We start from the raw sequence: 23,523 nt of genomic DNA, 5'->3' as shown, positions 1-23,523 counted from the left end.
CAGTACTTTTTAGGAGCTGTTTGGACTGAAGCTCAGGGGATAACCAGATGACCATAATGTATCAAGAGCTTGTCAGAAAAAGGTACTGTATAAATAAATGGTACTTTTATTATTCTAGTCTGCCTCCTTTAGCTATAGGTTTTGACATCAAACTGTGAAAGTCAGTAATACAGTTTCTGGGGAGCTGTTTTACTTTCTTTTTTTTCTTTTTCTTCCTGTTCTCTAATATCTCTATTCTGTTTTCTAAAAATATTCAGCTATGCCTTGACTGGGGATTATAAAACCCTTTTTCACTCAGTTTTCCTAATCAATATCTCCACATAAGCTGATACACCCACCCACCCCTACACACAATCAGACGGAATCCATTACCGTTTTTCTGAAAAACAAAACGAGTTACCTGTTTAAGGAAGTTCTACCTGTCATGGTGAGACAACTCTTATTTGAGCCTTAGTTAGCAGAATATTGGGCGGAACCATGTGTCTTTTGTGTCCTGTTTGCAGGTTAAACTCAGTATGACCTTTATAGATCTAAAGGTCCTAACACATTGCAATATGCAATCATTTTTGTATCTATAAACCCAAATATTTAAAAAATAGCTATTTAAAGCAATGTTACTTAGCTAGTCAAATGTGCTATCCATTTAAAAGCCTATGATTTTCTTTGGTAAAAAGCTCAGGTAGTTTTTTTCACTGAATTTTTTTCATTAAAATATTCTCCTGTAAATACAGAGTGTATTTCTCTCTCTCTTCTGAAAAATCAATATCTGATGAGTTCCCAAATCGTTCATAAACATAAGTTTTTAATTCTACTTTTATACTTTGATAGACTTTCTGAAGGAAATTTATATCAATTTCCCTGGATGTTACATTTCGTTTTCAATCGCCTAATTTTAAACTTCAGGAAAATATATAAATTTCACCAATTCACACCATTAATTCAGAATGTACAAAGATTTTGACATGTAACTGTTGTCGAATATACAGTTAACATATTTTTGAGTGAATGCTGGGGCTCCTTTTTGGTGGAAATTCAATTTTAAATTAGTATCTTTTTCAAATAAATATTTAAGAGCTGTCAAAATTTATATCTTTTGTATGTAACTTCAACTTCTAAATTTAAAATTACTGTCTTTGTCTAATTATGTTTATATTTTAGCATAGTCACAGTTAATTAATTGTTCTACTAGAACGTGAACCCAAATTCTTGATTTGCAATTTATCTTCTGATCATGCATTTTCTCAAGTTTAGGTAAAAAAATAAACATTTTTAAGCTCATAACAATTTATGTCTTGGTCATCTGGTTGGATATTACTTTCTCAAGATATTCTCATTTGGACATAATAGTAGTAGGTATTTATATATTCTATAGATGAGGAAACACAAAAGTTTCTTATCTTGATTAGAAAGAGAAAATATTTCAGGGGTGGTAACTGAGCTTTTCATGCTCCTATCTCTTAAAATACTGGTTTTATCTCTAATTGGGGAAGGTTAGTATCAAAGTATTGACAATGAGTGTTTCCATCTCAGCTTTGGCAACAAGGTATTTTGGCATCTTAACATTCCTGGATTTGTGAAAAACATTAAAAAAAAACCATTAATATTGGGAGAAAAATATAAGCCCAGTTAGGATCCCTTGCATTGTTTGTCCCTTCATAGTGATCCACTTACTAGCTGTGCAGTTGCCTACCCTCAGCTCCCATTCCATGGGCCAGTAATTAATGTACCAGGGTAATTTCTTCCTGACGCCACAATCTGTTGATATAGCTATGAAAACTAACTGAGGACCTGTGATAAGGTTTCCACAGTGACTTGATTTTACTGCAGGATGGGACCAACACGGGACAAGAAAAAAACTGTAAAGTTAAAAACAGTGACCGTTTATTATTATTTTTTAAACTTAGATTCTGTTTTCTCTGGTGCCAGTAGAGAGGCCAGAAGCATTTAATCTTTAGAACTAAACCCAAAAACCTCATGAAACATTGAAAGAGGAAGGCAAACGTTGCTCTCTTCCCCAAATATGAACTACTTATTGCATCAAAGATTAAGCTGTCTGCTATGGTCTGAATATCTGTTCCCTCTAAAATTCATATGTTGAAATCTTAACCCCCATGGTGATGTATGAGGAGGTGGGACTTTGGGAGGTCATGAGGGCTCTGTCTTCATTAAAGGGATTAGTGTCCTCATAAAAAAGGCCCCAGAGAAGCTCTCATCCCTTACATCATGTGCGGACACAAAGAGAATGCACCCTTTACAAACCAGAAAGCAGGTTCTCATCAGATATGGAGTTTGCTGACATTTTGATATTGGATTTCCAGCCTTTAGAACAGTGATAAATAAATTTTGATTGTTGATAAGGCAGCCAGTTAATGGCATTTTTTTTTTGTTATGATATCTTAAATGGACTAGGACACTGTCCTAACTTTGCTTAGATTAAGGAAGTTGAGTGTATCAGTTGAATCCTGATGAAAAATTCTTGTTAGAGTGGAGGGGACTCAAGGACATAATTTAACAAGTTGTGCTGGGTGTGTCAGGTGCTCTAGAAAATACATCTCCTCCCAGCCCACATGTTGTCAGGAATGAGTGAGCTCACTAATCCGCTACAAGATGAAGACCATGACGTTGTACAGACTAATTCTGAGTCACTGCATCATCTGAGACCAGAAGCCATTGACTTACAAACACAATCCAACTTACTTTTTGAAGAGATTTGTAGTAGCCAAAAATCGCATTGCTGTTTAAACACAAATGCTTAAGAACATAAAAGACCACAACCACAACCTTTCAATTGTAATGACATCCTTTAATGTGGGACAGGAAGAGAGGAGTATATTATTTGACCCTAGATGTAGCTGTATAGAAAAACGGCATCATTCACAAAGTCATCTTACAAAAGGAAGCATATTTTCTTGTGTGTGTGTATGTGAGTGTGTGTGAGTGTGTGTTTAAGTGTGTGTGTATGTTTGTGCACACATGTGCACACTTGCTCATACACCCTAGTATTTTAAAGAACATAGGTTACCATAGGGAAGAATGGATACAAAAATGGTGATTAATTAGTTCTGTGGCATATCTTACTTTAGCTTTCTTTCTTTTTTTGGGGGGGGGGGATTGGCCTGTTTTTTTTATTAGAAGCATAATCTTCTGAAAGTTGTTGCATGTATCAATAGCTTTTTAATTTTTATTGCTGAATAGTATTCCAGCGTATGGCGTACTACAGTTTGTTTAACCATCCACCTGTTAAAGCATATCTGGGCTGTTTCCAGTATGGGCAATTGCAAGATGGACATTGATACACAGGTATTTTTGAAAACGTAAGTTTTTATTTTATTTCTCTGAGGTGAGCATTTGCCCAGAAGAGCATTTGCTGGATCTTATGATAAATGCATATTGATTTTTTTTTTTTTCCCGAGATGGAGTCTTACTCTGTCACCCAGGCTGGAGTGCAGTGGCACGATCTTGGCTCACTGGAATCTTCACCTCCAGGGTTCAAGCGATTCTCCTGCCTTAGCCTCCTGAGTGGTTGGGATTACAGGCACGTGCCACCATGCCTGGCTAATTTTTTGCATTTTTAGTAGAGATGGGTTTTCACCACGTTGGCCCGGCTGGTCTCAAACTCCTGACCTCAGGTGATCCACCTGCCTCGGTCTCCCAAAGTGTTGGGATTACAGGCGTGAGCCCCCATGCCTGACCAGTTTGGTTTTTTTAAAGATTGAGTTTTGAGAGTTCTTTATATTCTAGATGCTAGTACTTTGTCAAATATGTGATTTGAAAATCTTTTCTCTCAGTCTATAGCTTGTTTTTTCATCCTCTTCACAGAGTCTTTCACAGAGCAAAAATTTTTAATTATGATGAAGTCCAATTTATCAAGATTTTCTTTTAAGGATCACACTTTTGGTGTCAACTCCATGAACATTTTGTCTAGCCGTAGATCCCCAGGATTTTTTTTTTTAATTTATTTATTATTATTATACTTTAAGTTGTAGGGTACATGTGCATAACGTGCAGGTTTGTTACATATGTATACTTCTGCCATGTTGGTGTGCTGCACCCATCAACTCGTCATTTACATCAGGTTTAACTCCCAATGCAATCCCTCCCCCCTCCCCACTCCCCATGATAGGCCCCGGTGTGTGATGTTCCCCTTCCTGAGTCCAAGTGATCTCATTGTTCAGTTCCCACCTATGAGTGAGAACATGCGGTGTTTGGTTTTCTGTTCTTGTGATAGTTTGCTAAGAATGATGGTTTCCAGCTGCATCCATGTCCCTACAAAGGACACAAACTCATCCTTTTTGATGGCTGCATAGTATTCCATGGTGTATAAGTGCCACATTTTCTTAATCCAATCTGTCACTGATGGACATTTGGGTTGATTCCAAGTCTTTGCTATTGTGAATAGTGCTGCAATAAACATACGTGTGCATGTGTCTTTATAGCAGCATAATTTATAATCCTTTGGGTATATACCCAGTAATGGGATGGCTGGGTCATATGGTACATCTAGTTCTAGATCCTTGAGGAATCGCCATACTGTTTTCCATAATGGTTGAACTAGTTTACAATCCCACCAACAGTGTAAAAGCGTTCCTATTTCTCCACATCCTCTCCAGCACCTGTTGTTTCCTGACTTTTTAATGATCGCCATTCTAACTGGTGTGAGATGGTATCTCATTGTGGTTTTGATTTGCATTTCTCTGATGGCCAGTGATGATGAGCATTTTTTTCATGTGTCTGTTGGCTGTATGAATGTCTTCTTTTGAGAAATGTCTGTTCATATCCTTTGCCCACTTTTTGATGGGGCTGTTTGTTTTTTTCTTGTAAATTTGTTTGAGTTCTTTGTAGGTTCTGGATATTAGCCCTTTGTCAGATGAGTAGATTGCAAAAATTTTCTCCCATTCTGTAGGTTGCCTGTTCACTCTGATGGTAGTTTCTTTTGCTGTGCAGAAGCTCTTTAGTTTAATTAGATCCCATTTGTCAATTTTGGCTTTTGCTGCTGTTGCTTTTGGTGTTTTAGACATGAAGTCCTTGACCATGCCTATGTCCTGAATGGTACTACCTAGGTTTTCCTCTAGGATTTTTATGGTATTAGGTCTAACATTTAAGTCTCTAATCCATCTTGAATTAATTTTCGTATAAGGAGTAAGGAAAGGATCCAGTTTCAGCTTTCTACTTATGGCTAGCCAATTTTCCCAGCACCATTTATTAAATAGGGAATCCTTTCCCCATTTCTTGTTTTTGTCAGGTTTGTCAAAGATCAGATGGCTGTAGATGTGTGGTATTATTTCTGAGGACTCTGTTCTGTTCCATTGGTCTATATCTCTGTTTTGGTACCAGTACCATGCTGTTTTGGTTACTGTAGCCTTGTAGTATAGTTTGAAGTCAGGTAGCGTGATGACTCCAGCTTTGTTCTTTTGACTTAGGATTGTCTTGGAGATACGGGCTCTTTTTTGGTTCCATATGAACTTTAAAGCAGTTTTTTCCAATTCTGTGAAGAAACTCATTGGTAGCTTGATGGGGATGGCATTGAATCTATAAATTACCTTGGGCAGTATGGCCATTTTCACGATATTGATTCTTCCTATCCATGAGCATGGTATGTTCTTCCATTTGTTTGTGTCCTCTTTGATTTCACTGAGCAGTGGTTTGTAGTTCTCCTTGAAGAGGTCCTTTACATCCCTTGTAAGTTGGATTCCTAGGTATTTTATTCTCTTTGAAGCAATTGTGAATGGAAGTTGATTCCTGATTTGGCTCTCTGTTTGTCTGTTACTGGTGTATAAGAATGCTTGTGATTTTTGCACATTAATTTTGTATCCTGAGACTTTGCTGAAGTTGCTTATCAGCTTAAGGAGATTTTGGGCTGAGACAATGGGGTTTTCTAAATATACAATCATGTCATCTGCAAGCAGGGACAATTTGACTTCTTCTTTTCCTAACTGAATACCCTTGATTTCTTTCTCTTGCCTGATTGCCCTAGCCAGAACTTCCAACACTATGTTGAATAGGAGTGGTGAGAGAGGGCATCCCTGTCTTGTGCCAGTTTTCAAAGGGAATTTTTCCAGTTTTTGCCCATTCAGTATGATATTGGCTGTGGGTTTGTCATAAATAGCTCTTATTATTTTGAGGTACGTTCCATCAATACCGAATTTATTGAGAGTTTTTAGCATGAAGGGCTGTTGAATTTTGTCAAAAGCCTTTTCTGCATCAATTGAGATAATCATGTGGTTCTTGTCTTTGGTTCTGTTTATATGCTGGATTATGTTTATTGATTGGCGAATGTTGAACCAGCCTTGCATCCCAGGGATGAAGCCCACTTGATCATGGTGGATAAGCTTTTTGATGTGTTGCTGAATCCGGTTTGCCAGTATTTTATTGAGGATTTTTGCATCGATGTTCATCAGGGATATTGGTCTAAAATTCTCTTTTTTAGTTGTGTCTCTGCCAGGCTTTGGTATCAGGATGATGTTGGCCTCATAAAATGAGTTAGGGAGGATTCCCTCTTTTTCTATTGAGTGGAATAGTTTCAGAAGGAATGGTACCAACTCCTCGTTGTACCTCTGGTAGAATTCAGCTGTGAATCCATCTGGTCCTGGACTTTTTTTGGTTGGTAGGCTATTAATTATTGCCTCAATTTCAGAGCCTGCTATTGGTCTATTCAGGGATTCAACTTCTTCCTGGTTTAGTCTTGGAAGAGTGTAAGTGTCCAGGAAATTATCCATTTCTTCTAGATTTTCCAGTTTATTTGCGTAGAGGTGTTTATAGTATTCTCTGATGGTAGTTTGTATTTCTGTGGGGTCGGTGGTGATATCCCCTTGATCATTTTTAATTGCGTCGATTTGATTCTTCTCTCTTTTCTTCTTTATTAGTCTTGCTAGTGGTCTGTCAATTTTGTTGATCTTTTCAAAAAACCAACTCCTGGATTCATTGATTTTTTGGAGGGTTTTTTGTGTCTCTATCTCCTTCAGTTCTGCTCTGATCTTAGTTATTTCTTGCCTTCTGCTAGCTTTCGAATGTGTTTGCTCTTGCTTCTCTAGTTCTTTTAATTGTGATGTTAGAGTGTCAATTTTAGATCTTTCCTGCTTTCTCTTGTGGGCATTTAGTGCTATAAATTTCCCTCTACACACTGCTTTAAATGTGTCCCAGAGATTCTGGTATGTTGTATCTTTGTTCTCATTGGTTTCAAAGAACATCTTTATTTCTGCCTTCATTTCGTTATGTACCCAGTAGTCATTCAGGAGCAGGTTGTTCAGTTTCCATGTAGTTGAGCGGTTTTGATTGAGTTTCTTAGTCCTGAGTTCCAGTTTGATTGCACTGTGGTCTGAGAGACAGTTTGTTATAATTTCTGTTCTTGTACATTTGCTGAGGAGTGCTTTACTTCCAATTACGTGGTCAATTTTGGAGTAAGTACGATGTGGTGCTGAGAAGAATGTATATTCTGTTGATTTGGAGTGGAGAGTTCTATAGATGTCTATTAGGTCTGCTTGCTGCAGAGATGAGTTCAATTCCTGGATATCCTTGTTAACTTTCTGTCTCGTTGATCTGTCTAATGTTGACAGTGGAGTGTTGAAGTCTCCCATTATTATTGTATGGGAGTCTAAGTCTCTTTGTAAGTCTCTAAGGACTTGCTTTATGAATCTGGGTGCTCCTGTATTGGGTGCATATATATTTAGGATAGTTAGCTCTTCCTGTTGAATTGATCCCTTTACCATTATGTAATGGCCTTGTCTCTTTTGATCTTTGATGGTTTAAAGTCTGTTTTATCAGAGACTAGTATTGCAACCCCCGCTTTTTTCTGTTCTCCATTTGCTTGATAAATCTTCCTCCATCCCTTTATTTTGAGCCTATGTATGTCTCTGCGTGTGAGATGGGTCTCCTGAATACAGCAGACTGATGGGTCTTGACTCTTTATCCAGTTTGCCAGTCTGTGTCTTTTAATTGGAGCATTTAGTCCATTTACATTTAAGGTTAAGATTGTTATGTGTGAACTTGTCCTGCCATTATGATATTAACTGGTTATTTTGCTCGTTAGTTGATGCAGTTTCTTCCTAGCCTCGATGGTCTTTACATTTTGGCATGTTTTTGCAATGGCTGGTACTGGTTGTTCCTTTCCATGTTGAGTGCTTCCTTCAGGGTCTCTTGTAAGGCAGGCCTTGTGGTGACAAAATATCTAAGCATTTGCTTATCTGTAAAGGATTTTATTTCTCCTTCACTTATGAAACTTAGTTTGGCTGGATATGAAATTCTAGGTTTAAAATTCTTTTCTTTAAGAATGTTGACTATTGGCCCCCACTCTCTTCTGGCTTGTAGAGTTTCTGCCGAGAGATCTGCTGTTAGTCTGATGGGCTTCCCTTTGTGGGTAACCCGACCTTTCTCTCTGGCTGCCCTTAAGATTTTTTCCTTCATTTCAACTTTGGTGAATCTGGCAATTATGTGTCTTGGAGTTGCTCTTCTCGAGGAGTATCTTTGTGGCGTTCTCTGTATTTCCTGGATTTGAATGTTGGCCTGCCCTACTAGGTTGGGGAAGTTCTCCTGGATGATATCCTGAAGAGTGTTTTCCAACTTGGTTCCATTTTCCCCGTCACTTTCAGGCACCCCAATCAGACGTAGATTTGGTCTTTTTACATAATCCCATACTTCTTGCAGGCTTTGTTCATTTCTTTTTCTTCTTTTTTCTTTAGATTTCTCTTCTCGCTTCATTTCATTCATTTGATCCTCAATCGCTGATACTCTTTCTTCCAGTTGATCGAGTCAGTTACTGAAGCTTGTGCATTTGTCATGTATTTCTCGTGTCATGGTTTTCATCTCTTTCATTTCGTTTATGACCTTCTCTGCATTAATTACTCTAGCCATCAATTCTTCCACTTTTTTTTCAAGATTTTTAGTTTCTTTACGCTGGGTACGTAATTCCTCCTTTAGCTCTGAGAAATTTGATGGACTGAAGCCTTCTTCTCTCATCTCATCAAAGTCATTCTCCGTCCAGCTTTGATCCGTTGCTGGCGATGAGCTGCGCTCCTTTGCCGGGGGAGATGCGCTCTTATTTTTTGAATTTCCAGCTTTTCTGCCCTGCCTTTTCCCCATCTTTGTGGTTTTATCTGCCTCTGGTCTTTGATGATGGTGATGTACTGATGGGGTTTTGGTGTAGGTGTCCTTCCTGTTTGATAGTTTTCCTTCTAACAGTCAGGACCCTCAGCTGTAGGTCTGTTGGAGATTGCTTGAGGTCCACTCCAGACCCTGTTTGCCTGGGTATCAGCAGCAGAGGCTGCAGAAGATAGAATATTTCTGAACAGCGAGTGTACCTGTCTGATTCTTGCTTTGGAAGCTTCCTCTCAGGGGTGTACTCCACCCTGTGAGGTGAGGGGTGTCAGACTGCCCCTAGTGGGGGATGTCTTCCAGTTAGGCTACTCAGGGGTCAGGGAGCCACTTGAGCAGGGAGTCTGTCCCTTCTCAGATCTCAACCTCCGTGTTGGGAGATCCACTGCTCTCTTCAAAGCTGTCAGACAGAGTCGTTTGCGTCTGCAGAGGCTTCTGCTGTGTTTGTTATTGTTTACTGTGCCCTGTCCCCAGAGGTGGAGTCTACAGAGACAGGCAGGTTTCCTTGAGCTGCTGTGAGCTCCACCCAGTTCGAGCTTCCCAGCAGCTTTGTTTACCTACTTAAGCCTCAGCAATGGCGGGCGCCCCTCCCCCAGCCTCCCTGCTGCCTTGCTGGTAGATCACAGACTGCTGTGCTAGCAATGAGGGAGCCTCCGTGGGTGTGGGACCCCCCTGGCCAGGTGTGGGATATGATCTCCTTGTGTGCCTGTTTGCTTAAAGCGCAGTATTGGGGTGGGAGTTACCCGATTTTCCAGGTGTTGTGTGTCTCAGTTCCCCTGGCTAGGAAAAGGGATTCCCTTCCCCCTTGCGCTTCCCAGGTGAGGCAATGCCTCGCCCTGCTTCAGCTCTCGCTGGTCGGGCTGCAGCAGCTGACCAGCACCGATCGTCCGGCACTCCCCAGTGAGATGAACCCAGTACCTCAGTTGAAAATGCAGAAATCACCGGTCTTCTGTGTCGCTCGCGCTGGGAGTTGGAGACTGGAGCTGTTCCTATTCGGCCATCTTGCTCCACCCCCCCCTTACTTTAGCTTTCTAAGGTTCACGCTTTGTATATCACCTCACACACAAATTAATGCCATATTTATTTGAAAGCAGCACAACGTTAAAGAAGACAAAAGAGACATTGAATTCAGCCATACCCGGCTTTAAATTCATGTCACATGTTAGCTGTGTGATTTTATGCAAAATTGTTTAGTCTGCTTGATCTTTAGTTTTCTTATTTATAAAAATAAGAGTGTCACTTTTCTTACAGAACTGTTGTAAGAATGCAACCAGATTTGTTAGCTTCTAGTAGGATGTCTGATAACTATTAGATCATTCTTCTTTCTCTGTAAGAACCATAGTTTGATCGGGCTAATACAATCTCATACTGAATAGAGTTATCATAACCTCTACCACTAGGCTTGTGAGTAGGGGGAGAAAATGGAATCATAATTTTTTATTCCTGAAAATACGCCAATGGAAAACTAATGATTTATAAGTCTTAACTCTTTCAGACAAGCTGTTTTTACATGCTGAAAAGTGAGATCCCAGTTCTTCATGTCTCCATTCTTTCTGTCTCTTTAACAATTCAGAGCATTCCTTTCCCTGGACAAATTCTGCAAAATGAGGTTAGGTTTCCAATTTTTCCATACCCTTTTAGTTGGTAATTTTTGAATCAGGATTATATAGATCAAAATTTGAATTTCAGAGATGGAAGAGATATTATAGAATAGTTCAAGTTTTAAGGCACATTAGAATCACCTGAGAAACTTGATAAAAACAGGGATTTGTAGAACCTGTCCCAAAAGATTCTGTTTCTGGAGGTAAACATCTCAAGCTCCTGCATTTTAAAAAAATATGTATTTTATTGTGGTAAGAATGCTTAACATGAAATTGATCCTCTTAACAAATTTTTAAGCGTGCAATAAAATATTGTTGAGTATAGCTTCACCAAGTTGCTACATTTTTAAAACAAATGTCCCAAGTGTCTCTGGTTTAGTTATGCCACTCTCCAGAGGGAGCACTACTGCCTTAAAGTGTTTCTAATCAACTTTTCACACATTGCGGGGTCATTTATAGCTTCTGACTCGGTGCAGAACTGCCAGGGGAGGCTTTCGGTTTTGTAAGGGCCGAATCTTATACAATATGGGGCCTACTTTAAGAAAACAAATTTTAAAAATCTTGCATTTGTAAATTTTGCCAAGCATAGGGCCATGTGAACATATTGCTAGGGCTTCTCCGAGGGCCTGAGAAGGAACTCATGTCTTTATGGTCCCTGAAGCATAAGCTTCATATTACACACACTTCTGAGTACCACTTATGACAATTCACCCCTGTTATTATTTCTATTTTATGGGATGAAGAAATGAAGGAACGGAGACTTTAAGCAACTTGCCTGTGGTCACACAGCTGGTAAAGGGCAGAGTGGGGATTTGAATCCAGACAGCCTGTCTCCAGAGCCTTTGTTCTTTTTGCCATGACAATGTAATGCCACTTGTAGACACTTCCTGTTTTCTGAAACCCATAGAAAGACAATGTGTTTCCTTATTTCTATTACAGAAGCCACAGTTAGCACTCTTGATGAATGAACTAAAGTGCTAAAGACAACAAATACAAATATACAATGATTAACTGAATATTTTTGCATTATTAATGTTATTGAATTACCCTATGTATTTATGTATTTTTTATATTTTAAAATGTAAATTTAAAATTTACAATCACTGAAAATATATATGTTGAGAAATATATATATATATAATATATATATGAGATAAGGAATTGATAAAGTCTCTAGGTGATTAAAAGATAAAGAAGATACACATCTGGCCCCCCGAAGCTTATAATCTAATACACCAAGGGTGCGAGTTAGAGGGAGAGGGTGGTGAGATGGGTATAAACTTACAAACAGCATGAGGAAGTATTTGAAAGCTTTAGCACTTGGAGAGGAGAGAAAGCACAATCCTAACCTCCACAAGAGAATAGCTACAGTCAACAAAGCCAAAACAGAAGAAAAAACTAACAGAGACTGCTAATTGTCTAGTCCAATATTTTGTTGGTAACAGATCCCTCAATTTTATCTACTCAGAATAAGGACTATATTACGGTAAAGTGAGGCCACATGACTAGGTTCTACCTGATAAGTAAACAGAAGTGTCATATGGCAATTTTCAGAAAACCTTCTTAAAAGATGACTGACATACTTTCTTTATTTCTCTTCCCTCTTTGTCTTTTCTGCTGGATCGAATGCAGGCTGATGGCTGGAACTTGAGCAGCCATCATGGTTCACAAGACAGTACACTAAGAATGACAAAATATCAAGATAAAAGAAATCCTGGTGATTATAAGTCACTGTATCAGCCCTGAATTGCTTATCTCCAGATTGTGATCATCAGAGAGACACAGACCACTATCTAGTTTAGAAAGCATTTATTGTAAGTTTCTGTCATTTGCAGCTGAACTTAGTCCTAATGGATACAAATCTTTATTGAGAATGCTGACCTCGACCATCATTCTGTTAAAAAGGGTCCATTGCATAGAGAGGGTATAACTGTGACTTATATAACATGAGTATGTATTTTAAAACAAATGTGTTAAAATGCATCAAATGAAATTATCCCTCACAGGTTGTCCCTTTGGGAGAAAATATTATTCCAATCACACTATCATTAGTCAGATGAGTATTACAGCTTTTCCTTTGGGACTATGTTGACAGTGATAGTGGGAGCAGCAGCAACATCCAATTGCCAGCTAACAGCAGTGATGATAGTGCCATTTGGAAGGACTAGCATTATCCAATGCCAGAAGAACTGTGGTGCAAGCTTTAGCACTCAGGGATCTGTGATGGATGTGATCTGATTGCCTGTCCTTGTTTCTACCCATGCTCCAAGGCTGCTGCTCCACTCTTCTCAGGGATGCTGTGAGCTTTCTCGTATCTTTACAGTAGATTATGTTTATGTATCCTTTTCAGGGAGGCCTTCCCTGATGATTCCACATAAATAGCACCCCCTAGCACTCCCTGTTGCTATCACCCAAATCTAATGTGAGGGGCTTTGAAATTTGAGGGGTTGAAATGTGTCTTCTGGAATATGCAGAACAGTGTTTGACATACCTTCAAAAACGTTAAAGGTGAGGGTTGATACTATCAGCTGAGTTAGCAAGGAATAAGGAAAGGAGGGCTGAGGCCAGCATTTAGGACTAAAGTAAGGAACTGTAGGTGCATTCCAAGGATGTGATAAGTGCTTCTTATGGACTCGATGTGGACCACTAACATAGGGGAGCTGGTGGAGGATCATGTTAAGTTCTATACATGAGGGTCACTTGATGTGTAATGAAATCTCAGCAGAAGGATACTGGAGGTGGGAGGGCAAGCCAGAGAGAAGTGTACTGCTTGCATCCTATACTTTTAATTTAATGTTCCCCGATGAAGTCTCTGAAGAATTCAAGAAAATTTTTACAAAAGAAAGAGTTTGGCATCTGCTAAATTCCAAGAAGTCATCATACTCAAGAATAAGAGCTTGCTGGCCTTTTCTTATTTCTATTCCCTCTTTCCCTTCCCCAGCCACATTCAATCTGCTTGGATTAGCAAAAATAGAGGAGGAGGAGTAGAAGCAGGCAGGCAAGGAGAGAACAACCATCCCCCGCCCACCTTCACGCTGCAGACAACCTCAAAAGGGCCAAAGGAAAAGGGTTTAACTATATTTCAAATTAATGTGATTATTATATGGAACTGGACATTCTGCTTTCTGAATTAGAACTACATCAATGTCTTAGGTGATTGTAGAACTTCTCCTAACAATAACATTTTACTACTGATCGGCCAGGTTTATATCTAGGTAAAAGAATAGTAGACATTTAAAAATAACTGATTTGAACAAGCAGGACTCATAGGAAATAATCATAAAAGCAACATGCTTTTTCCTCCCACTATTCTTTTATGACTATTCCCTATGTCTCTTGCTTGCTCAAGTGCCAGTTACTTTTAAATGCCTGGGGATGTTAAGTAAACAATGCGCCAGGTGATACCTTCTTCCTCACCCTGGATATTTCCCCCTTTCCTGTAATTCATCTTTATCTCAATAATCATTGTGGTCATTTTGCTCTTATTTTTCCCATCAGATGAAAACATACACTAAAAATTTCCTACTCTTAAGTACTTTATTCGTTGATGAAACTCTTGCCTTCTAGAATAATTACCACTTCAAATAATTCCTCAAGAAGACAACTTTAATAACAAGAAACTTCACCAATCATGGAATTTCTAGCGAAAGAGAGGGGGCATTTTATATGTAGCATCTTTCTGGCAGTGCTCAAAAAATACTATGTAGAAAATTTCATATATGATTTGGTCACATTGGACACTCAATATTTGTTTAAAGAATAAATTGATAAATAAATTGCCCCTATACAAACTTATTAAAATGATGTGAGTGTCCCCACTCACATATCATCTTGAATTGTAGTTCTCATAATCCCCACATGTTGTGGGAAGGACACAGTGGGAGTTAATTGAAACATAGGAGCAGTTACCTTCATGCTGTTCTGGTGACAGTGAGTGAGTTCTCATGAGAACTGATGGTTTTATAAGGCGCTTTTCCCTCTTTGCTCAGCAGTTCTCCTTCCTGCCGCCTTGTGAAAAAGGTGCCTTGCTTCCCTTTTGCCTTTGCCATGATTGTAAGTTTTCTGAGACTCCCCAGCCATGGGGAAGTACCTCTTCCCTTTATAAATTAAATAAAGGAAGAAGTACCTCTTCCCTTTATAAATTACCTAGTCTCTGGTATGTCTTTATTAGCAGCATGAGAACAGACTAATACATGATTAATGTCTTCTGAAAAAGTACACTTACGATACAAGAGAAATAGTATGCTGTGAAAGAGAGTACTGATATCCTCTGCTTCAGTATGAATATCAAACACAGTAGAACTTATTTCGGCATGTCCTTGGATCTGATTGCTTAATCAGATCATGTACCCTGAAACACAATTCTGCCATTAGGCAATAAGATATATTCCTCTTTCTAACAAATAACTTTCATACTCCATAGTGTGTCTTATAAACGTTACACTCTGATGTTTAAAATTGTTACACTTTTTAAAACACACAGATAATATATCAATGAGTAAAAGTAGAAAGAATAGGTAGAAAATGGGAAAATACGTCTAACAACACCATGTTAATGAGGTTTCCTGTTAGTCGTATCTCAATATGTTTTTATGTAATACTGCCCTCAATGAAGTTGCATCAAATTCCTTTTGAGCAGAAGTTGGTATAAATAAACCAAGTATTGTTTAAATGTCCACTTCATTTTTCAATTATTCAGTCTATAATATGTATGTATAGGAAATATGCCTGATTACCAAGTCAGCTGTGGTGAAAATCATACTGTTAGGCCTTCCTGAGGAGGTAGCATGTGAAGTAAAATAGGTAAGATGTAGAAATCCATACTTTACTGATTTACTATTAGATTTTTCTCCTTAATATTTGAAATGTTGACAGTTTCGATATCTAATGTGCATTTTTCCTAAGAATTCTAGAATTGTATGTTACAGAAGACAGATGATTGAGAGGAATATTTCACATTTCTTGCTTTCTTTTTAAAAAATTCTGCAATTGAAACAGAGTCTAATTGGATTTCCTTTATGAAACCAATGTCTCAGAGCTCTTAATTACCTTCTTAAAAACTGCTTTTGTGAAAGCAATTTTATCAAAGTGGCATATAAAACCTTTACTAATCCTATAGTTTTGGAAAAAATATTTGGATATATTAACACAGTAGTCAGGGGAAAAATAGTTAATTCCTACTCAACAGAGAAACAGCAGCTCTACCAAGATACTTCCTTAAGAATAACCAAAACTGTCTACTCCCACTACTTTAGTGTTTACTCTGACTCCAAGAGAGAGGAACAGGAGTGAAAGAAGCCCATTGCGGAACCTGCTGACTCAGACTGGTTTTCTCACTGCTGCTGAAAAGACCAAGCTGGGTTGCATACTTGAGAGAACTTAATGGTCAGTCATGGCATTGAAACAGACACATGCTTAATCACTTTTTCATGCTCCAGTAGGTAAACTGTTAATGGACAGATAACACCATCTTAATCTCTGATACCAGTTCATGGAAAAACGATACTACTAGCCACAGGGAAAGAGAATTTTAAAAATAATCATAAGTGGGGTTAAAAAGTTTAAAGCCAGCTGACCGAATATCTGGCTTTGAGTTTAGCATTAACTTTCAGATAGAAATGAGTATCTGAGTAAAAGTTTACCCTTTTAGAAGCAAGAGCTAAAAGGTAGATAGAATACTAAAGGTCTTTGTCCATGCATGAAATTTCACAAGATGAGATGAACTGCCAGTTCAGCTTTTTCTGTAACCACAAGGGGGACACCTTCTGTAGACAGAAAAAAAAAAAAAAAAAAAGACTGAAAAAAAAAGTAAAGGAATTTAATGCATAATCCTCATCTCCCCTCCTGCTAGCTCACCGAGGAAGCTGGTGAAAGACAATAAATGCCCGGGAATTACCATGCCATAGAATTTGGGAGATTCAGGCCCATTCGTATTCTCTCAGGATTGATTTTTGCCATCTTATTTCATAGATGTGCAAGCCGACTCTCTTGAAACATGATTCCCAAGCTAGGCACTTTCTAATTTGTGTGTGTGTGTGTGTGTGTGTGTGTGTGTGTGTGTGTGTGTGTGTGTATTTTAAGCCCATTCAGCACGTGGAGAAAATGACCATGTTCCCTTTTAACCGTAAAAAGGGAAGTCTCATATGACAGTGTGCTTTTGAACAAAACCAACTCTGTGTGTGTTTTAGTAAAGTGACCAGAGTTGGGGGAAGAAAAATAAAAACAGACATTTTTGTACTAAGCCACTAATCTCCTAATTCTTCCCACCCAAAATTGTCTTAGCTTTTAAAGGTTATTTAAATTCACGTGAGTTCTTTCTTTGTGCCATTTTAGTATTATACACCATTTGACTTCTTTGCTTGTCTGAGATTTTTCAGGACTGTGTTTATGTCTTATAATTCTTAATATCTTCATTGAAATAGTTCAATGGGAGTGAAGAGAGCATATGAAATGCTCTGTGACTGACTTCCATCTTCAGAGAGAGAGACTTACACTGCTACATGAAACTACATCCCTGGGACAGAGAAAATTATGTTGGATTTGGAAGTAGCAGATCTGTGTCAGAGTCCCACAAGATAATCCTAACTATAGTAACAACCACACTCTAACGATAAGAACTGTCATTGATTGAGTGCTTATTCTGTGTCAGGAGCAGCATTAACTACTTTACCAACATCCTCTCATGTAACTGTTGCATCAACCCAAGGAGGCTGCCCGAGTTTCTGTTTTACAGATAGCACATTGAAGCTTACAGAACAAAAGAAACCTGCCTAAGGTGACACGTTGCTAGCAATTTATAACAGAAACATAATTAATAATCAAGTCTGTGTGCTTCATTTCACAATCTATAAAACAAAGGTATAATCTACCTCAAATTTTGCCAGGCTTAAATGGGATTCCACGAGCCCCATAAACCAAAAAGCATACGTGCAAACGTATGGATTAAGGTGAACATGCCATATAGACGAGGTGCAATATCAAAAATGGACTCCACACAAAGCAGGGTGCAAGGCAGAAGAAAGAGAAAGGAACTTTTCTTCCCATGGTCACGGTCTGTGACTTTTCACCCACCGAAAAGTCTGTTCTTACTTTTCTGACATTCAGTGTTACTCACTAGAGATACCAGCACAGCTCTTCCCTGCTGGTGTAATGAGACCACTAGACGGGGAGTAGAGTAGAGTTTCACTTTCACTTTGGGATTAGAACACTTTAGTTGGAGAAGGAGAGAAGAAAACAGAAAGGTTGAAGACAAAAGAGCAGGCCCACTCAGTTCTCTCCCTTGATATAGATTTGATACTTAACCTTGAGGCTTCAGCTCCATCAAGAACCATTAAGTGGCTTCTTGACCACCTTCCCTGGGGTTAGTGTCTGAGCATGGGAAAGGATCAGAAGATTTGCTGCCACAATTCTTCCATAGGAACAATCCCCAAACTTTAGCCAACAAAACACTTTTCTAAATCCCCCCAAGCCAAAACAATGTCACCTTATTAAAAAGCCATTAGTCAGGTGTTACAGCCTGATATGAAGAGAGGGAGCCCCCTTGCCTTCACTTGATGATACACTGCTAACATTTTCACGTTGTGTCACTAAGTCTTTGTTAAGCAAACACCAAAAACTATCGTTTCCCTCTCCTATCAAGAAACACTCCTGACAATTTCCATGATATTAAGCATGTGTAAGATTTTCTTCTACCATGAAACTAGTGAAATTGTGTGAATATCTTACTTATTTTTAAGGAAGCTGTGCATAATCTAAACACCAATCACTTGGAATATGCAATCATGTATTTATAACGGCAGACACAATGTACTTGATTTTGAAGCATGTGGTTTATTAAAAAACATGGCAAGGTAAGTTTCTTGTTATTGTTTTAACTTTTGATTTTCGATGTGGATTTTAAACAGACATTATAGTATTTCAAAATGAAATAGCAAAGAATAATTGTGTTGTATAGCTTTCAGATCACTTAGTCCTCATTTCATATGCTCTAATTATTTTTCCAAATTTTCCACTAATATGTGGAATGCATAAACTATGTTTCTTTGTATAAGTATAAATATATTAACTTAATCAAGACTGGTTAGAACCCAGTATTTCAATAAGTTTCGAGGACACAAAAGTGAGTGTCCTTTAGGTATTAAATGAATCTTACATACATTTAAAATTTTACATATATGCTGAAGACACAAAGTTGAATATAACATAATAATGGTTTTAGATGATTTGTGGGGATGGGTAGGAGGAGTGGATTCACAAATATCTATTCGGATAACCAGGGGTGTCCAAGAATAAAACTCAATATGAAAGACTTCTAATGTCAACTTGCAAATATATTGAATACAAGGTATTAATAATGCTAGTGAAAAGAAGCAAAAATTATAAAGTGCAGTAAAGTTTTATAATGACTGAAATCCAGTTGGAATATATGGGAAAAGATGGTGATTATATTATAGAGAAATGTATGCATTGTACTTAGATACAGAGTAAAAATATCTGCAAATCAGGAATAATGAGGAACTGACAAGCAATATTTTCTGAAATCTCACCTTAAAAACCCTACCATTCACTGTATCTTCAATGGAATTTATATTCCTTTAACATAAGACCATTAAAACCAATATGAAAGTGGCTCTCTCTATATAAAAAGGCCAATATTTCAAAACATTACTTGTTTCCTACATCTACAATTTAACAGTTGTGAAAGCTTTAGGAAGTCATCTAATTCAAGATCTTATTTTATAGTCAAAGAAGCTTAGGTTCAGATGTAAATAAATTTACAAAGATCACAAAACTTGAGAGTTGGGAAACCAAGCCTAGACCACAGTCCTCGCTCTATTACAATCCGGAAATCTTTCCTAAGGTTTTTTTTTTTTTTTTTTTTTTTTTCCCCAAGACAGAGACTTTATCTGTTTCCCAGGCTGGAGTGCAGTGGTGAGATCTCAACTCACTGCAACCTCCACCTCCCAGATTCAAGCAATTCTCCTGCCTCAGCCTCCTGAGTAGCTGGGATTACAGGCATGTGCTACCATCTATGTGTATTGACAACCAGTCAGTAGCTATGTTCCATCTTTGTAACGGGTTTTCATCTTTCCTCTTTCCTTTTCTTTCCCCAACATTCCTTTCCTCTCCTCTCCTCTCTTTTCCTTTCCTTCCTTCCTTTTTTATCTTTTCTTTTTTCATTCTTTTTCTCTTTTTTTTTTCATTCTTCTTCTCTTGACATCATTTCCTTCTTCAAATTTAATGCAACTTGGATAAACTTTTTTTTTCCCTGATCTACCTGAAAGTGTGTGCTTTCTCCCCTTTACAGGTCTCTGCAATCACTACAGTAAAATATTTGAATCATTTGACCTCCATTTTTTAGTAGTAGTAATAATAATAATAATAAACCCTGACAGGTCTGGTTGTCCCACTTCCATGTGGTGACTCCCCTATCACACTTGCAATTGCTTTTAGCTACCTGGACATTTTTTTGTCCTCTATCCAATAGCTTTTAAGAAAACCCTATTTAGTGCAATCATTAAAAATAAACTCTGGCTTCCAAAGAGGAAATACAAACATGAGAGATTGCTTTTGAGATTAAATAAATGATAAACATTTAAAACCAAATGGAATCTAGATATCATTTTGTTCCATTTTTTCTTTTGCTGACGTTCAAAAATATTTATATCATTCATTAATGGATGTAGTTTGTGTCAGCTATTGGTAGAGCTGGCATTTGAAGCAAGTGCTTCTACCTGTTGGATGATCTTAGTTATATTTCTAGGAACTGAGGGATAACACTTTATCATGTACCATGTTTATATGCTTTCTCATTTACTCTCTTGTTTGCCCCTATAACTCTAAATCTAGTGATATTTTTATTATTGTATTAAATTTACAAATGAAGAAACTGAAGCTAAAATTGCAATAAAAAAAATCATGCTTCTGGAGGAAAGTTTTGCTACCCCAAAAAATCATACTGCTGGGAGATGAGGTTTAGGACTAGGTTTGTCAACTTCATAGTCTGTATACTTTTAACATAAGCCCTACCGGAAAATAAAATTGAAAGGATGTCTCAGTTGATGCATGATTTCTTGTGTTCATAATAACAAAAATCATTATGAATGATGATTATCTGAGTCACAAGACATCATGGAATGAGTGTAGATTTTAGTGTTGGGGGATACATTTAAATTCTGGCTATTTTGCTTACAATGTAGTAGGTCAACAAATGGAGTCATACTAATTATTGTTATTATTAATTTCTCTATGCCTGAAAGCAAAAGTGCTTTATGAGGAAAGTGTATCCCATATTAAAAATGTAGGAGGGAAGCAAAGTATCTAAATTCAGGAAAAACTTTTTGAGAGATTTTTTCTTCTTCTCCAACTATGCCTCCTTATGTTTTCATCAGATGAGAATGACTAGGACAATTTAAGTAAAATTGATAAGAAATATCAGGGAAAAATATGTGTAGGAGCAAGTCACAGATGTATCTGTTGGTGAGTTAAAAATCAACATGAAAAATGAGAACTTCGTTACAAAATCTACAAATCTTTTATCTTGCACAACCGTTGATAGTGAACTTTACAATAAGAAGTCATTCCAGTGGTTATAAAGCCCAATCTCCTCATTCCACAGGAAAAACAGAGGTATGGAGGAGATCAATGACTGAATTTACATGTCTTGTGACAGGATTGGAACTTGTAGCCAGGACTCAGGATTTTGAGTATGGTAGTTCCCCTTATAGTCTCCAGGCAACGAAATTGATCCCCATTTAAAGAATTACCTTCTTTATTGGTAAGATTAGACTTTCTCATAAAGAACTGCCAATTATTCAGTTGGTAGATCCAGAAATTAAGTGATTCTCAGGTGACAAAAAGTTATCTTTCTATCTATCATCGATCTATCTGTCTAATCTATTTAGATAAATAAAACAGACCCAGGGGCTCCATTGGAAGTGTTCTTAGGAAAACTCTTTCAGCAGTTATGAGGTGCCCACTCATTATCATTGCCTGCTCACTGTCAGGAAACACTTTGACTCTAATAAATGCAAGAATACAAAGCCCAAATCAAACTTTAGATGCCATCTGAGCATATGACTCTGGCTCTAAATAAACAGATTACTTGGTTAGATTTACTTGGCATGTCTGCTCGTGTGAACTGGAAAAATGGGACAAGTTTCCAGATCCAAATGGGTGGAGGAATCAAGCAGTGCCTGATTTTATCTGATTAAAATTCATTTGGAAAAGTATTATTCAAAAAGATTTCAGAACTACCTGAAAAGACAACACTGCTGTATGGCAAGTATTTCAAACAGTTGGATCAAGATCTGAATAATATTGCTAAAAATGCTAATGGAAGCTTCTCGGTGGCACCATGTGTGGATTTTGCCCTTGATAACCAGATAAATGAGAGCTTGACTTTTAAAAAGTTATTCTAGGGATATTTGTGCATATTAGAAGATGAAATCATTACAAGTAGGGTATTCGATTAAAAGAGAAAGATTCCAATTACTTTATCTTCTGTGAATGCCCCCTCACTTTGAAATGCCCCCTCACTGGTAAAATTGACAGTTTTTGAGATTGATGAGTTCAGATAGTCTTACAATAAATAGAATGCATATTTTGCAGTTAGTCAGCCACAGCCTACATATCCTTCAAAATGTGCATGAGTAATGTTAAAAAATCTGTTTAGAATTTAGTCAGGTGGATTTTAGAATGTAAAGAAAAAAATGGGATTATTAAAATTAGTTTAACAGTATGGAGTTAAATAAAGAAGGGAAAGACCTCCTGCTTGGGGCATGTGAAATACAAAAGAAAAAATTAACTTCTAAGCATCCATTTTCTTGTAGTTTCTCATCCAATGAGAATTACTTTGACTTATTAGCTATGTTGTTCAATAAAGATTTGTCAAGCATACCCACTGTATGTCAAGTCCTGAGTATATCAAGATGAGTAAGATTGATATACACCCTCAAGGCACTTAGAGTCTAATGAAGAGATAGAAAAATGCATGTTGACAATGTTAAGTACTATTACAGAGATATCCACAGGGGGCAGAGGGAGCAGAAAGGGAGAATATAAATCAGTATTGGGTAATGGGGAGTGGAGCCTCACAGAAAGAATGGTTCTTTAAAACTCTATTGAGAGTTCATCAAGAGAAAAAGGAGGGGAAAAAGCACTCAAGAAAGAAGGTATTAAACATGTCAGGAAATGGAGATCTGAGCCACTCTGACTAGTTCAGTGAATCATAAGTAGTTTGGTATAATTGGGACAAAGGGTGCTTATGGGGAGACAGTGAGAGACAAACTTAGGGTTACTAGCAATTGATAATAACTGGCAGAACTACAATTTCAAGGGTCTTTGGTATTAAGTTAACGAATTTGAATTGTATCCTGAGAGTTATAGGGATTTATTGAAAGATTTTTACATGTGGATGTACTTGATAAACATTGTTTTAGCAAATCACTTTGGCAACAATGTGGAGAATAGTAGGGAGCAGCCAGGGTGGAGGCAGAACATTTCTTACTATGCTATTGCAATAACTTATGTAATATAAGAGGCAGATGGTAATGGATATGGGAGACATTCAGGAGGTATGAATTATCAAATTTTGGGACTGATTTGATGTACTCTGGACACTTAAGTAAAAAAGGGGATCTAAGCTGATTTTTAGTTTACAGTTAACCAAAGAGATAAATCAGAAAGATCAGTCAGATGTATAGTAAAGATGATCAGTTTAAATCACAACATGTTAAATTTGAATCTAGGCTCTGTGGAAATGGGCTGAATAGACAGTTGCATATATTGGTTGGAGGGTGAACAATAAACATTAATAAAGTGAAACTAAAGTCAA

General features: G+C 37.6%; 1 protein-coding gene across 3 annotated transcripts in view; it reads right to left on the bottom strand.

Annotated features, from left to right (window-relative positions):
• Positions 1 to 23,523, bottom strand: part of SLC8A1 (solute carrier family 8 member A1) — a 395,108-nt gene that overhangs the window by 356,791 nt on the left and 14,794 nt on the right. Inside the window, exon 2 of one of the 3 annotated variants that reach the window (XM_065527144.1) lies at positions 11,464 to 11,582. The exons of the other annotated variants lie outside the window; for them this stretch is intronic. The gene's annotated coding sequence lies outside the window, so the exon portion shown is untranslated. The remainder of the gene's footprint in view (positions 1 to 11,463; positions 11,583 to 23,523) is intronic. 3 annotated transcript variants of the gene reach the window in all.

Source organism: Macaca fascicularis, chromosome 13, assembly GCF_037993035.2.
Source record: "Macaca fascicularis isolate 582-1 chromosome 13, T2T-MFA8v1.1".
Classification (NCBI taxonomy): Eukaryota; Metazoa; Chordata; class Mammalia; order Primates; family Cercopithecidae; genus Macaca; species Macaca fascicularis.
The sequence above is the reverse complement of the archived record's forward strand: the minus strand, read 5'-3'. Positions and strand labels throughout refer to the sequence as shown.